The sequence below is a fragment of the Sardina pilchardus genome, chromosome 13, assembly GCF_963854185.1.
Source record: "Sardina pilchardus chromosome 13, fSarPil1.1, whole genome shotgun sequence".
NCBI lineage: Eukaryota > Metazoa > Chordata > Actinopteri > Clupeiformes > Clupeidae > Sardina > Sardina pilchardus.
The window spans coordinates 30,938,880-30,953,879 of record NC_085006.1 but is presented as its reverse complement, the minus strand read 5'-3'; the positions used below and the strand labels follow the sequence as shown (position 1 = coordinate 30,953,879).

The following is a 15,000-nucleotide window of genomic DNA, read 5'->3' as shown; positions in this document are numbered from 1 at the left end:
TGTGTGTGTGTGTGTGTGTGTGTTAAGCGCACTACGTTACGGGGATACATTTCCAAAGTCACAGGTGGGCACGTTTCCAACGTCACAACAAAACACAGGTGAAATGATAGTGGGAGTGTCATTTACCTTGATTGAAGCGCGGGCCAGTTATAGCGTGCACTAAAACATCCCAATTAGTCCAAACGGAATGGTGAATGAGCACGGCATATAAACGGGAGCAAGAACTAGTTTGCATGTTGTCACGTCAGGAGAGATGCGCCACCGGTAAGCTGCTGTTTTAGTCCATTGAACGAGCCGCGGTTTAAGTTTGCTTGTCTGTTTATGTTGCTCTGTACTACCGTTGTGTGTTGTGTATATATGCGGTTGTAGGCTGGATAACGTGGTGGTCACGCCGATGGAACATTGGTTACCGTCTGAAGGCCCGATCAGATTACAGGCGGCATGCGCTATGAAACCCATTAATTTCAATGGGTTGAGAGCGCAAAAGCGGCTCTGCCGCTAAGCGCAGCAAAGCGCAGCGCCGGCGGCATTTTGCCGCTTTGCCGCTGTTGCGCGTACTGCGGTCAAAGTTGAAATAATTGAACTTTGACCGCGGCGCGCTGTAAGTGAATGGTCTTTTGCGCGGAGCCCAGCAGTAACCATAGAAATAGGAGTGGTAACAGCAACAAAAATCGTATAACGTTATCTCAACCAAGAGCAACCTAGCGGTGAGCGCAGCGCATGCCGTCTACAATGTGATCGGGCCTTGATGCTTAAATGTTTAACTGCTTGATTGTGTCTGAGGCTATATCGCGGTAAATGTTTTAAAGTTGTAGCGTCTCCATAGTCACGAGTGCACTTCCTGTTTGCGGTGCAGGCTGGGTAATGTAGTTGATCACTCTTACATAGGAAATGGTCTGCTATACTTAACGCTGCTATTTAAAACTACTCACTGTTTCCATTTAAAGCCAACATATTGAGAGCGTTTGGTTTGAGTAATTGCAATGTGGCTTGTGTGTGCAATGTTTGTGTGGCAGTACAATGCTTAATGTATGTTTTAATATGCTGCAATGTTTCTTATGCCTGGAATTGCTGCATATTCAGTTTAAATACTAATTATACTATACTATATTATATTATCTATATAATGCTATATTATTATAACACTAAAAAATATAATGTAATTTATGAATGTATATTTATATTATTCAGAATTTATATATTATGTAGCTTTTACAAACTAGGTTTTCTATTCTACAGGTTTATAACCTGTAATTTGTGGATTAACAACTGTATGGAAAATCAAACAAAAGAAATAAAAAAAAAAACACAAAGAGTTATAACAACGTGTCCTCTTCTGACGCCCCGTTCGGTGGGGAGAATCACCAAAGAACCGAACAGTTATAAACCGAGGCCCGCTGCACTGGAGAGTGCAGCGAAAATAGCTAAAGACTGCTTCATCAAGGAAGCTTAATCAACCAGCTTGCCTCTCACTTCTGCACTGCCCAAGTTCACCACTAATCAAACTGCCCATTAACTAAGGATAAAGGAGCTTGCACATATTGGCAATAACAGCTCTGCACAAAGGGAGTAAAAGATGGCTGACTTGGACAGGCTTAAAAGTGTGCGTTCAAGAGCTCAAGCTTCATTCACAAAAAGAGCCCACTCTCTCACCAAACCCGGACTATTGGAATCAACTGAAATTCTCAAGGAATGGAAGGTGTTCGATTGACTTTTCAAAAGTCACAGATGCGGGACATGAGTATGCTGAAGCCCTGAGGGAGTCGACGGATGCAGAGATCAAAGCATCTGCTGAACAAATTGATGCTAAGACAGCTGAATGTGAGGACAAGTTCCTCGAGGTGAAGAAAGCCTCCCAGGACACCTTTTGGACCAGCTATGCAGAGGAGGCATTCTTCAAGCAAGCCAAGACGGCTGAGTCAGCCATCAGCCAGGCAGAGGATGAGGAAGCTAACCCTCTGAAGTCAATCAAGGACCGCAGGCTGAGGAATAGAGGTCTTGAAAGAGAGGTCACTGAACTCGGAGAGATGCTGATCGAGTGGAAGGAGTTGGTTCCTGGTTCGAAGGCAGTAGAGCTCAGGACATGCCACAAGGCACTAAAGAAGAGAGTCCTGGCATTGAATGACATACTGGTGGAGGATGAAGCAGACCAAGTAAAGGATGGAGAAAGAAATCTGGGAGATGATGGCAGTGTGGTTGGTGATCCGCTAAGAGATGCTTCACCCCTTCTTGCTGACATGTCTGGTGGTTTCAAGCTAAAGCCCAAGATGAACATGGGGGCATCAAACATGAGCACCCGGCCTCTGCTACGTCCAACCCAGCCCCTCTTACGGCAAAGCAGCCCTATGACCCCAAGAAACCCTGACCTCAAGCCTCAAATCAGCCTTGAAAGGGCACGGCTACCCACTTTCTCTGGTGACATGAGGGAGTATTACCGCTGGAAGACTGAGTGGGAGGACCTACAAGAACTGGGTAACCCCCAAGGTGCAGAGTGTATAAGAAAGTTCCACTTATTAAATAGTCTCCACGAGAAGGTCAAGAAGGATCTCGTCCTATCTAGCTGTGGATCCGCTGATGAGATGTTCTGGCTGCTGGACAGCAAATACGGGAACAAAGCAAAAATAGTCCTAATGATCACCAATGAGGTCCAGTCTCTTCCCCCTGTCAAAGGAAACAATCCAAGAAGAACCATTGAATTGATCCAGGCTGTGGAAAGGGCACTGTGTAACCTCCAGATTCTTGGTGAAGAGGATGCTGTAAAGAACCGTGTTGTAGCTCAATCTCTTGAAAGCAAGCTTCCCAGTGTACTCAAAAAGGAGTGGATTATGCACAAAACTGACCCAGCAAACCAGTTCTCTCGACTGAACCACTTTGACTGCCTCCTGAGATTCCTCAAGAAACAGGAGGAGATTCTTGAAGAGTTGGATCAGTTGGAGCCAAACCCTGCAGACAAAGGCCCTGTGGAAAAGGGTGCTGCAGACTATCCAGATAAGAGTGGGAGGAAGGGTGCTGCAGACTACCCAGATAAGAGAGGGAGGAAGGCTTTCACCAAGACCACAGCAGGTCAGAAGGACAACAATCCCAGCTGCACTGTCTGTGAAGATGACTCCCATGCTGGCAGGCTATTTGCATGCAAGATCTTCAGAGAGCAAGATCTCTCAAGCAAAAGGGCTCATTTGAAGAAGCTAGGGCTGTGCTCCAAGTGTTTGAGGCCCCACCCTATGGATGGGAAAGGATGCACACCCAGATACCTCTGCCCAAAAGCAGACTGTCGGAGAGAAGGGGCGTCGGACCACAATTACCTTCTGTGTCCTAAGCCACCAACTCCAAAGAAGGACAGCAGCAATGGGGAGCAGAGCACTATAAAGACTGGAAGAAAGAAACTTGGCTTAACCAGTAAACAAGAGGAGTTTCTGGCAGAGCTTACTCCAGAACAAAGAGAGAAGTATAAGAACGCATTCTCAAACAAAATATCCTCAACTGTATGCGCCAAGGCTGGAGATGGACTGCGAGAACATCCAGTGGTGATGATGCTGATGGAAGTAACAAGACTAACAACAAACTTGGGTTGCCTTATTGGCACCCTAATCGACCTCGCATCTGACACCAACTATATCACCAATGAAGCAGCCGATCGCCTTGGACTGTGCGGTGAGAGCATCAGGCTTATTGTCCATGGAGTCGGGGGGATGAAGAAAACGGTCCTGACCAAAAGGTATTCCCTGCGGCTGAAGGTGAAGACATCCAGAGGAAAAGTGGCAGAACATAGAATTCTCTGCTATGGCCTGGAAAATATTGCAGAGGTGACCCAACCAATCACTGCTGAACAACTGCAGAAGTTCTTCCCCAGTGTACCCAGAGACGAGCTGATCCGTCCCACAAAGATTGACCTTCTCATTAGTCACCGGGAAGGTCGTCTTGTACCCCAGTCAATCAAGATTGTGGGGGACCTCGTCCTCTGGGACGGCCCGCTGGGAAAGACTGTCGGGGGAACCCATCCCGATCTCATTGAGACCGCTGACCTGGCCGTGTACCACTCCGAAACTCACTTTGCGAGGACCATGAGATCAGCGGTGATGGCATACAAAGAGACCATCATACCTCAAGAAGAGGGAGAAAATGTGCTTGTCCGGAGCACCACAACCACCAACAAAGAGGTCTTCGAATGGTTTAGGTGGGACAGCATTGGAGCGGCGTGCAGTCCTCAATGTGGCGGCTGTAAGTGTGGCAGGTGTCCCCCTGGAGGGAAAGAAATGACCCTCAAGGAAGAGCGGGACCTGGAGAAGATAAAAGAATGTCTGACATACGTGCTGGCAGACAAACACAGCAACTCCCCACATTGGGACACGGCCTATCCCTGGAAGGCTGACCTCACAACACTACCAGACAATCGAGGGGCAGTGGAGGCTACCTTCAGAAACACTGAGAAACGTCTGGAGAAGGAACCTGTGTGGAAGGCTGCATACAAAGAACAAATACATGAAATGGTCTCAAGAGGAGCTGCTGCAAAACTCACAAGGGACGAAGTCAACAGCTGGGAAGGACCCAAATGGTTCATCAGCCATCTGGTTGCACCGAACCCACACTCTTCCTCAACCCCTGTGAGAATTGTGTGAGAGTTCCGAGGCATAAGTCTAAATGATCTCCTTCTCAAGGGTCCCGATGTCCTCAATCCCATCAGAGGTGTCCTTCTGAGGTTCAGGAGTGGACTCCATGCCGCACTGGGTGACGTAAAAAAGATGTATAACTCCGTGTGGCTGAAAGATGATGAAGTCCACCTCCACCGCTTTCTCTGGAGAGACAAACCTGAGGACAAGATTGAGGTGTTTGCAGTTGTCAGAGTCAATATCGGTGATAAACCCGCAGGATGTATCGCCCAAGTTGCCATGAAGGAGACGGCCAACCTTCCTCAGTTTGCTGATATGGTTGAAGAACGGCGAGCTCTGATTGAGGACAGCTACGTGGATGACATCCTAACTTCACACGATGACCTCAAGACGCTGGAAAGGATCACAAAAGGGGTAGAGGAGATCTTGAAAGCGGGAGGCTTCTTTCTCAAACCGTGGGTCCTGTCACACCAAAGTGGGAGGAGTGGAGCCCCTGCTGAAACAATTGCTGAATCTAGTGCAGAAGCAACTGTACCCAGGATGCTAATACTGCCCAACCAAATGCAAGATGGGGAGAACAAGGCACTTGAGGTCGGCTACGAACCTGATACAGACAAACTTCGGTTGCTGACGTCTATCAACTAGGGGTGCAACGGATCGAAAAAGTCACGGTTCGGATCGTTCCTCGGATCAAGAGTCACGGATCGGATCATTTTTCGGATCAGCAAAAAAAAAAAAAAAAAGACAAATGAACATAGTTTTGTCTTTGACGGGATGTTGTAACGTGGCTCAAGCACTTTCAGCATGTGTTTAGGCTAGTGTTGTCATGATACCAAAATTATTGTTTCGATACCGATACTAAGTCAAGAATGACTTTTTCGATTTTTTACAATTTTAGTTGATTTGGTGTTTAATCACCTTATATTGAATATTGTGTGATCATTCACACCAGTGGCCATCCAAGATTCTGCTTGACCCTCCACACACAATCTGCATAATTAGGCCTACTAGTAGCTACAAATGTTTAGTCATTTGTGTAGGCCTACTGATTTAGCTATCTTTAATGTGGTGTGGAGGAGTGCGCATAGGAGGTGTGTAATTGAGTCCCTGTCGCTTTAAGAAATACGTGAGGGTAATTAGGCTTCAGTCTCACGGTTTTATTCTTGAGAAAATAAGTTGGATAGCCTATAGTGCATGATGACAAGGATATTTCATTAGCTAAAATATCCTTGTAAAAAATACTAATAAAACTAACAAGTCGAAGAAAATCCTTCTGGGATCATAAAAGAGATGAGTGTCTTGCAATGCTCCTTTATGATTTTAGTGAGCACTTAGCTATCTCCAGATGTACAAGTTAGCCAATGTTGCGTAGCTTATTGCTGACATTGAACCCAACAGTACGCTAAGCCTAAATTACCTAAATATCATAGCATAGGTAGGTGCGCAACAAACTTGAGATGTAAGTGTGCACAAACGAACTTGATATTAGGCTATTATTGTGTTGCTGCTATGCAGCCACATCAGCACTTAAACTAGCAGCCATGTATTGCTGGTTATGGCATGACCGCTAACGTGTGTGAGAGCTGAAAAGACGCGCAGGCAGGCTAGGGGAGCAGAGCAGGGAGGGACTAGAAGCATGCCTTTGTGGACACGCATGTTACTTCAAAAGAACACACGGACATTATTATTAATAATTATTATAAATCAATCCGCGGATCATGTGTGTGCCGAACCGAAGATACTGATCCGAACGGATCACGGATCAATGATGATCCGTTGCACCCCTACTATCAACTTCTCTAAGAAAAGAGGGAAAATGAGGACCGGACTTAATCTGAGCATGGAGGATGTCAGGGAAGGAACACCAAATCCCCTTACCCGACGCATACTTCTTAGCCAGGTTGCCGCATTGTACGACCCAATTGGTCTTGCCTCACCAGCCAAACAGAAGGGAGTGATGATGGTACGAGAATCGTTCCAGGAAGCTGGCAAGGACAACCCATCTAAAGATACATGGGATGCCCCTCTCTCACTAAAACTTCGGGAAGCCGCAATAACGCTCTTTGAAGAATACGTGAGACTTGGCCAGGTCAGGTTTGAAAGAAGCCTCACACCGTCTGGAGCCATAGGCCCACCAACAGGGATCACATTCTCCGATGGAAGCGAATCCTCCTATGGAGCCGTGCTCTACCTGCGATGGGAAACCCGAGACAAAATTATAGTGAAGTTGGTGGAATCCAAAGCTAAACTCACCCCTCTCGACCAAAAGGGAGATGTGATCAAGGCCGAACTATGTGGTGCGGTATTTGCTAGCCGCCTAAAAAAGTACTTTGAGAAGCACTGCCACATTAAAGTCAAGCAATGGATTCACTTTGTGGACAGCCAAACAATCCTGGCAGCCATCCAAAAGGACAGCTATGGCTACCAGACCTTTGTCGCTAACAGAATCGGTGAGATTCAGAAGGCTGGACAAGTGGAAGATTGGAGGTGGATTGAAGGCAAACAAAACATTGCTGATATACTTACCAGAGGTGCAACTCCTGAGGATCTTAACGAAGGGTCAGAGTGGCAGCAAGGCCCTGAGTTCCTGAAGTTGCCCGAGACCGACTGGCCTATGAAGATGGCCAATGAAATTGCACCCTCTGCTGCTGAAGATGTGGGAAAACTTCAGCGGAAAGCCTTCTCAGCAGTGGTCACCAGGGCCCAGTCAAAAGGAAGACCTTTCCCCAATAGGCCTGATGTCAAGGCTGAACCCAAGATCAAGGCAGAACCAAAGATCAAGGCAGAACCAAAGCATGAAAAAGCCAACGGTAAAACGACCTCACCAGCTGTCCCAGGTGCAACATCCATGGGAGACAAGAGAAGACCCTGGGCAATTGGACTGGTGCGCCTTGTGGAACCTCAACGCTTCAGTTCTCTGTCCAAGCTGTGTGATTCCATAGCCTGGACTCGACGGGCTGCAGAAACCTGGCTGAGAAGACGCCAGGCACCAAAGTGGGAGGCAAACCACTCTAGTCTGTCTATTGAGGAAAGAGTGCAAGCTTTCCAAGACCTGGTCCTCGCAACCCAAGAAGGCAGTCTGTTCCTGGACTCAACGCTGAACCGCTTGGTGGTCCACAAGGACGAGAACACCGGAATCCTTGTCTGTGGAGGACGAATCCAGTCCTGGAAAGAAGATGGAACAGTTGTTCCTTTAATCCCATTTCATTCATGGCTCGCAACCCTGCTGTCAAGAGAAGCTCATGATGAGAACCATGAAGGTGTTGCTGCCACACTACTGCGCACCAGGAAAAGGGCATGGATTGTGCAAGGTCGGAGAACAGTAAAGAAAGTTGTGAACGACTGTATTACATGCCGAAAACTGAAAGGAAAAATGTGCCAGCAGATGATGAGTGATCTGCCGCCAGAACGCTCACAGCGTGCCAACCCATTTGAGTACACCACGCTTGACCTCTTTGGCCCCTTCGAAATCAAGGATGCTGTCAAGAAAAGAATAGGAAAGAAGGTGTGGGGCATAGTCTTCTGTTGCATGGCATCAAGGGCAGTTCATGTGGACCTGGTTGACGATCAATCCTCTGAAAGCTTTCTCCAAACTTACTCTCGCTTTGTAGCGTTGAGAGGCCATCCTAGAAAGTTATGGTCGGATAGGGGAACCAATTTCATTGGAGCTAAACCTGCCCTACAAGACTTGCACAGATACCTAGCTACCTTACCAGAAGCATCCATAGAAGACAATGCCACCAAGGGTGGGACTGAATGGGTATGGAACTTTCATCCAGCTGATGCACCTCATCGCAACGGGGCTGCGGAAGCTGCAGTTAAGCTCATAAAGAGGGCTCTCACTAGCCTTGGAGGGACGACAAGCTCACTTACCTGGGGTGAACTCCAAACCCTCTTCTTCCAGGCAGCTAACCTCACCAATCAAAGGCCGATTGACGCCAGGGCACAAGAGCAAGAAGATTCCGTAGAGTATCTGACCCCCAACACTCTGCTCCTCGGGAGGACCAGGCAAGGAGGAGATCCAGGAGGAATTGACTTGTGCACCCATCCCTGGCGTCGACTCAGAGCCATCCAGATTGGTGTGGATATGTTCTGGAAGAAGTGGAGTGAACTTGCCGGACCAAATCTCTTCATTCGACCAAAATGGCACAAAACCCAAAGGAATGTCGCTGTCGGTGACGTTGTTTGGGTTGCCGATCAGAATGCACTGCGAGGACAATTCCGGCTTGGACGGATCCAGGCCGTGCACCCCGATAAGATAGGACTTGTAAGAGACGCAGATGTGAAGCTGTGTGCAGGTCTCCCTGCCTCCTTAATAGTTGGGCAACTGAAGAGGAACCCTCAGCAGCTGACGCCAGTAATTCTACGGAGAGACGTGAGGAGACTAGTCGTCCTCATCCCTGTGGAAGACCAGTGACTCTTAGACCTCTGCAGGCACTGTCCAAGTGTCCAAAAAACCCTTAATTCTGCAGGGAGGGTGCCCGAACAGTGACAATGGCATCCTAATCTTCATGAAAAGAAAAAAGAAAAAAGAAAAAAAAAAGAAATATTGTGAAAAAAAAAAAAAAAGTGAAAATTGTTATTATATGGTGTAATGTCTGTCTGTGACCGCCTTGAATCGCATGATCAGTCGGTCAAGTGGGAGGTGTTAAGCGCACTACGTTACGGGGATACATTTCCAAAGTCACAGGTGGGCACGTTTCCAACGTCACAACAAAACACAGGTGAAATGATAGTGGGAGTGTCATTTACCTTGATTGAAGCGCGGGCCAGTTATAGCGTGCACTAAAACATCCCAATTAGTCCAAACGGAATGGTGAATGAGCACGGCATATAAACGGGAGCAAGAACTAGTTTGCATGTTGTCACGTCAGGAGAGATGCGCCACCGGTAAGCTGCTGTTTTAGTCCATTGAACGAGCCGCGGTTTAAGTTTGCTTGTCTGTTTATGTTGCTCTGTACTACCGTTGTGTGTTGTGTATATATGCGGTTGTAGGCTGGATAACGTGGTGGTCACGCCGATGGAACATTGGTTACCGTCTGATGCTTAAATGTTTAATTTCAATTCAATTCAATTTCAATTTCAATTTTCAATTTAATGTCGCTTATAGAGCGCCAATACATTACACATGTCTCAAGGCGCTTTACAGAGTGTTAGACATTCAAAGAGAGCCCATGAGTAACAGGGGCAAGGAAAAACTCCCTAGAATTGGAGATACATATAGGAAGAAACCTCAGACAGACCCACGACTCAAGGGCCCAACCCATCTGCCTTGGGTCAGTTACAGTACAGTCATTTGTAGTTTGAAAGTTACAATGACAATGAAAGTTCAAATAGTCCAGTGTAGGGAATAAATTGTCCATTAGTAATCCATTAGTTATTTCTGAAGGTGATGGGTCGCTGGGATCCGAGGGCCAAAGATTCGGGCAGGGAACCACAGCAGGCGATGTTAGGGCAGTCATAGGGATGGCGAAGGCAATGGCGATGGTAGGGCAGTCAGAGGGATGTGACTTCAGGTGTGACAGGGAGGTGAGGGACAGGCACAGAGATGGTTGATGGCTGGTAATGGTTTACCTCACAGGTGAGGTATAGGGGAAAGGGAAGAGAAATAGAGTGTGTTAGTATTACTGTAAGTCATATTAAGTATTAATAAGTATATCAATGGTGATATAAATGGTTATACTATAGAGGGTTTACAAAACGCTTTTACACACCTCTTTTGTGGGGACAGGTGCGTAGGAATAGGTTACCCAGTTAAACCCGAAGAGGCATCCCGCACATCGTCCACCACGCATGCAAACATCCACCCACCCACCACGCACGCAACATCCACCCACCCACAATGCCCCCCCCCAATGCCCCCCCCCCCCCAGGCGAACCCACACACCACCTCTGAACCGCGCGTCGGAGCAGCATGGCTGAGCATGGCCAGCCAGAGTCCGCCCACAGGCGGCGCCACCCATCCGCAGACACCCCCCACCACCATCCGCGAGCAGAGAGAACGGGGCCCGCGCCAGCCCCACCCCAACCACAACACCACGCGAACACACACCACGGCCCGACCAGGACACACAGTCTGATCCGCCCCGCCGCCCAGGCCCCCCGGAAGCAGCGCCCCCAGAGCAAAAGTCCAGAATGCTTCATGTCTTTGGACGTGTCATCCTGTCATCCTGTTGACAGGGTCGGGAGGCGTAGGGAGGCGATGTAGTGTAATTAAAAACGTTAAAATCATTGGACATTGGTGTAATGTAATTAAAATCGTTAAAACCATTGGACTTCCACTCTAGAAACACCACCCCAAGAAGGCCCGGACCGCGAGCCCAATCCAAATACAATGCCGCAACAGCCCTCCCCTCCGCCATCCACTCCCAGCATTCCCACCTCCCCCGTCCCCCCCATCCCACTAAATGCACAGCCGTGCACATCTGATCAGACTGCATGCCCCAGCCAGACCGCCAATATACGCCCACGCAGAGCCACTGGCGAATGGAGCCGACACGAACCCCCCCCCCCCCCCATCTACAGACGGCGACGGGAGGCCCCCCGCGGACGAGCAACGCCACCCGCGAACGGACCCCGACCGGCCCAGAGCACCCAGCCACACCACCCAGGCGCGCAGCCCAGACATGATGCGCAAGCCCACCCGGGGAAGGCCCATGACCGAAACGGCGCAAATGGACAAAAGCCCGCATGCGCAGTGAATGAACAAATGCCCGCACGCGCAACAGACAGCACGCGGGACCCTCCCCCCCAAGCTACACTATAGAGGACAGGACAGGGAGAGAAGGAAAGAGGGAGAGTTGAGAGAGACAGAGGGAGAGGGGAGAAGAGGAGTTGTACGGCATGCCACATAAGAAGTCCATGACAGCGCAATGCTAAAGCAGCATAACTAAGGCATGGTGGAGGGTGGTCAGCACCAGATCAGGTGTGGTCAGTAGCCACCATGGGATGCATGACTGGGGCACCAGTCACACAAGCCCACAGCAGAGGTGGTCCGTTCCAGTAAGACCCTGAGGTGGTTGAAGTTCCACACTGCACCATACCTAACTATAGGAAGCACTAAAGAGATATGTTTTAAGTCTAGACTTAAAAATAGGGAGGGTGTCTGCTAATCGAATTGAGGGAGGAAGATTATTCCAGAGGAGGGGTGCGCGGTAACAAAAGGCTCTGCCTCCTACTGTAGTTTTTGAAATTCTTGGAATTACAAGAAGTCCAGTATTTTGTGATCGTAAGGGTCTAGGTGGATTATATGGGACTAGAAGATCTTTAATATATTCGGGTGCTCTTCCATTTATGGCTTTGTATGTGAGAAGTAGAATTTTGAAGTCAATGCGACTTTTAACAGGTAACCAATGTAGAGATGCTAGGATGGGGGAAATATGTTCATATTTTTTGGTCCTAGTGAGTGTGCGAGCAGCTGCGTTTTGTATAAGCTGTAGGCTTTTTAGACAGGTATTATTGTAGCCGGCGTATAGCGCATTACAATAGTCTAGCCTGGAAGTGACAAAAGCGTGGATTAATTTTTCAGCGTCTGGTAAGGATAAGGACTTCCTTATCTTTGAAATGTTCCTTAAATGGAAAAATGAGGTTTTTGTGATCTGCTTTATGTGACTATTGAGTAGAAGTTCTTGATCAATTGTAACTCCTAGATTTTTAACACTTGTGGATGAGGTCAGTGAGAGATCACTATATGTAACCTGTGATGTGGATAGGATATCCCTAGTCTTCTTAGGACCTAAAACCATAACTTCTGTTTTATCTGAGTTCAATAGCAGGAAGTTATTAGTCATCCAAATTTTTATGTCTCTCAGACATGTGTTGAGTTTGGCTAACAGGGTTGGTTCATCGGGCTTTATGGAAATATATAATTGTGTATCATCTGCATAAGAATGGAAATCAATGCCATGTTTTCTAATTATAGAACCTAGAGGAAGCATATAAAGAGAAAATAATAGGGGCCCTAGTACTGAGCCTTGAGGCACTCCATATTTAACCATAGTCTGGGAGGATGGTTCATTATGGACCTGTACAAATTGTTGGCGGTTAGTAAGGTATGATCTAAACCAAGCAAGTGCAGAGTCTTTGATACCTATGGAATGTTCAAGCCTGTGGAGTAGTATGTCATGATCTATGGTGTCAAAAGCAGCACTGAGGTCAAGGAGGACTAGTATTGATGCATAGCCGTTATCAGCAGCAATAAGGAGGTCATTAAACACTTTAACTAAGGCTGATTCGGTACTGTGGTGGGCTCTAAAGCCAGATTGGTACAGTTCTTGAATTTTGTTAGTTTGTAAGAAGGCGCTAATTTGTTTGGATACTATTTTTTCAAGTATTTTTGATATAAAAGGGAGATTAGATATAGGCCTATAGTTAGCTAGGATGTTAGGGTCAAGGCTAGGTTTTTTGAGTGATGGCTTGATAACAGACATCTTAAACTGCTGTGGAACATGTCCTAATAACATTGAATTATTTAGAATCTGAAGTAACGTATTATCGAGGAGGGGGAGGGCGGTCTTAAGAAGGTGAGTGGGAATAGGGTCTAGCAGACTAGTTGCAGATTTTGATGAGGAAATTGTGGAGGTGAGCTCTAATGTGTCAATAGGTGTAAATGAATTAAATGTTGTGCTAGGTTGCATCTGTGATTCTGTTATGTTTTCACTATTATTTGGCAATGGAGTATGTGTATTTGGTGAAACTGACTGGTTGTTGATCTTAACTCTAATTGTTTCAATTTTATCATTAAAAAAGTTCATAAAATCATTACTATCTAAGCTTAAAGGAATAGATTGGCTTACTTCATTATGGCTCTTCGTTAAGCGGGAGATTGTGCTAAAAAGAAATTTTGTATTGTTTTTATTTTCTTCAATCAGTGAGGAATAGTAAGCTGACTTGGCCTTGTTAAGTGCTTGTTTGTAAGCGATGAGGCTATCTCTCCATGCTTGGCGAAACACTTCCATTTTAGTGGTGCGCCACTTTTGCTCTAGTTTGCGTGTTTTTTGCTTAAGGGTTTTAGTCTCTGATGTATACCATGGAGCGTGTCTTGTTTGTTTCCTTGTTTTCTTTTTGAGTGGTGCTACAGAGTCTAGGGTTGAGTGTAGTGCATTCATTACATTATCAGTTAGTAAATCGACCTCTGTTGAGTTAAGGGAAGGACCTTCTGTTTTAGGAGAAGGGCCCTCTAATATATCCTGAGTCACAGATGTGGAAAGGGTTAGTGGAATTTGTTCTAGAAAGTCTGCAGTCGTTTTTTCAGATAGGCTGCGACTATAGTAGTAAGTGGAGTTAGGTACTAAATAATGTAGTGTCATTTCAAAAGTAATTAGATGGTGATCAGTTAGGGTGGGGTGTTGTGGTATGATTGTTAACTTTTCTATGTTTATGCCATATGACAAGACTAGGTCAATAGTATGGTTATGACGATGTGTGGGTGAATTAACATTTTGGGAGAAGCCGAGATGGTCAATTAGAGATTGGAATGCAATTGTGAGACTATCGTTCACATTATCCATATGAATATTAAAATCACCCAATATAAGTATTTTTTCCAACTAAAGTGGAAAGAAAATCAGAGAATTCTTCTAGGAAATTAGTGTAGGGGCCTGGGGGTCTATAAAGTGTGACCACGGTTACAGGCAGATTAGTTTTCCAGTCTGGATGTATAAAATTAAGAATTAGGACTTCAAAAGATGTAAGCTTATGTGCGGGTTTGGGAGATGTGAGAAGGCTAGAGTGATAAATTGTAGCTACTCCACCACCCCTGCCAGTATGGCGTGGTACATGGTGGTTTAGATAGGAAGGAGGTGTGGACTCATTCAATGGAAGGTATTCATCTGGTTTAAGCCAGGTTTCAGTGAGGCACATTACATCTATGTGGTTGTCAGTAATAATTTCATTAACCAAGGGGGTCTTACTTGATAATGATCGAATGTTAAGTAAAGCAAGCCTAAGTTGCGTTTTTTGGGGGGATTGTGTAATCGAGGATGTTTTTATTTGAATAAGATTGCTAAAATCAATTCCCCTAATGGATCGAGCACGAGACAACTTTGGTACAGACACCCTTTCTATTTGGCCCTGTGTTGGCCTATCTGGGTGACTCTGGGACGACAGAGATCTGTGTAAGACAATATCTCTGCTGCCTGGACTAACCTCTGGTTTGTCAGGAACTAGCCTCGGTTAGGTGATGGTCTATGTTCCTTGAAAGGAGAACAGCACCCTCCGGTTGATTGTGTCCGAGGCTATATCGCGGTAAATGTTTTAAAGTTGTAGCGTCTCCATAGTCACGAGTGCACTTCCTGTTTGCGGTGCAGGCTGGGTAATGTAGTTGATCACTCTTACATAGGAAATGATCTGCTATACTTAACGCTGCTATTTAAAACTACTCACTGTTTCCATT

General features: G+C 46.5%; 1 protein-coding gene across 2 annotated transcripts in view; it reads left to right on the top strand.

Moving 5' to 3' along the window:
* Positions 1-15,000, top strand: part of ece2b (endothelin converting enzyme 2b) — a 77,725-nt gene that overhangs the window by 32,378 nt on the left and 30,347 nt on the right. The gene's annotated exons all lie outside the window — the stretch shown is intronic.